Source organism: Helianthus annuus, chromosome 16, assembly GCF_002127325.2.
Source record: "Helianthus annuus cultivar XRQ/B chromosome 16, HanXRQr2.0-SUNRISE, whole genome shotgun sequence".
NCBI classification, from domain to species: domain Eukaryota; kingdom Viridiplantae; phylum Streptophyta; class Magnoliopsida; order Asterales; family Asteraceae; genus Helianthus; species Helianthus annuus.
Window position 1 is genome coordinate 103029053 of NC_035448.2, and position 2567 is coordinate 103031619.

Here is a 2567-nt window from a genome sequence, read left to right on the forward strand (position 1 = left end):
TGCATGTTTTTGTGATAAGGTTTCATCTCCATCAGATACTATGAATGGAGCCTCGGAACTCTCTGGGGGTATAACCCACTGTTTACTTTAATCAAACACTACATCACGACTTATAATAACTTTATTCGTTTGGGGATTGTATAACTTGTAACCTTTACTGTGCTCACTGTACCCAACGAACACCGCCTTTTCGGATTTTTCATTCAATTTGCCTCGATATTGCTTTGGAACATGGACATAAGCTAAGCAACCGAAAACCTTTAGATGTTCTACATTGGGCTTAACACCATACCAGGCTTCATAGGGAGTTATATTGGGCCTGGTCTTGGTAATGGTTCAGTTTAAAATATATGTAGCACAAGCTATTGCTTCTGCCCAGTAACTGTTCGGTAATTGGTTAATATTCATCATGCTTCTACTCAATTCCATCAACGTCCTATTTTTCCTTTCTGCTACTCCATTCTGCTGCGGTGTATAGCTATTCGTGAGTTGATGACGTATACCATTTGTTCTTAGATAATCTTGGAATGCCTTACTACAGTATTCTCCCCCTCGATCTGTTCTTAGAGTTTTGATTAAATGTTCGGACTGTCTTTCATTCAGGGCTTTGAAAGTCTTAAAAAATTTAATGCCTGTGATTTAAATTTGAGAAAATACACCCATGTTTTTCTTGAATAATCGTCGATAAAGGTAATGAAATACCTGCATCCTCCTATTGATTCTGTTCTCATGGGACCACAAATATCGGAGTGAATTAGCTGTAAGGGTTTGTTGGCTTGCCACGTATTTTTCTTTTGAAAGGACCTCCTTGCCTGTTTACCCGAGACACATCCTTCACATACACTTCCGTCCTTCATGATTTTGGGTAATCCGAGCACTAATCCTTTAGTTTCCATAATGATTAGTGTATCCATATTTACATGACCATATCTCTTATGCCATAGTGTAGACATCTCCTTTATTGTCATGGTCATTACAAGATTTATATCACTGCTTAGACGAATGGAAACATCTTATTGCTTGTCATTTTAATATCTCCAACAGTTTCGTTGTTTGCATCCTTGATTATACATTGATCTTTTTAAATAAAACTACATACCCTTTCTGTATAAGTTGCCCTACACATAAAAGATTGTGTTTCAAGCCCTTTACATAAAATACCTTCGGTATTCTTCGAGTTTTGTCTCTAATTGTGATGGACACTTCGCCGCATCCTAACACTTCCAGTCGTTTATCATCGTCGGTTCTAACTTCTTTCTTTACTGAATCATCCAGTTTGATGAATAACTCTCTGTTTCCCGTCATGTGGTTACTGCAACCACTATCTAAATACCAACAGTCATCCTTGACTGTTTCCTCCATATTGAAGATCATGAACATTGTATCTTCTTGTTCATTGATTTCCTCGTCTCTGTGGATTAGTGCACTGTCAGATTTCTCGTAATCATCCTTCCGATGACAAAACTTGGCCGTGTGGCCTAATTTCTGACAATTATAACATCTAACTGCACTCCAGTTTCGACTCTTGTTTTTGCCGCGTCCCTTTGTTTCCTTCCGTGTTGGGTTACCTCAGTCTTGATTGGAATTTTGCATTTGAAATGCATGTTCGATTGGGACATCTTCATAGCTTTTCAATCTCAGTTCATGAGATTGTAAAATTCCCATTAATTCCTTAGTCGAAATACTCTCTAATTTTTTTGTTTCTTCCACAGTTATCACCACAGACTCATAATTTCGAGTCAGACTTCGTAGGATTTTTTCTACGATTCGTTGTTCACTAATTGATTCTTCGTTCATTCTTAATTGGTTAACGATAAGAATTGTTCTATTGAAATAATCTTCAATAGATTCCCCTTCCCTCATTTTTAATGAATCAAATTCGCATCGAAGAGATTGAAGTTTAATTATTTTTACCCGATTTTCTCCGCGATAAGATTTGTGCAAAATATTCCATGCTTCTCTCGATGATGTTGCAAGTGCAATTCTTTCGAATATGGTTTCACTTACTGATTGAAATAAGATATGCAGTGCACGTTTATCTTTCTTGATTGCATCCCTGTGCGCTGACGTCGCTTCTTCCGTCGGATTCGTACCCAGTTCTCGAATTCCTTCATCAACAACACTCCGTAATTCTTGAGATTCAAGCAGGACTTTGATTTGAATGTGCCAGTGGTAGTAATTTTGCCCAGTGAGTTTAGGAATTTGAGTTTGAATTCCTTGTCCCTGATTCATGTCTCGAGAGTTTGGTAATTTCTTGGATTGGATCTATGTGGCTCTGATATCACTTTGTTAGAATTCTGGGATTTAGGGTTTCGTGGAACGAAGTTCTTGTGCTCATAAATGAATTGATAAAATCATTCGGTCATGTTACATATGAATATATACATACATGATAAGGCAGTAACTGCCATATATTTACTTAGGATAGTATAATAATAATAATAATAATAATAATAATAATAATAATAATAATAATAATATAATAATAATAATAATAATAATAATAATAATAATAATAATAATAATAATAATAATAATAATAATAATAATAATAATAATAATAATAA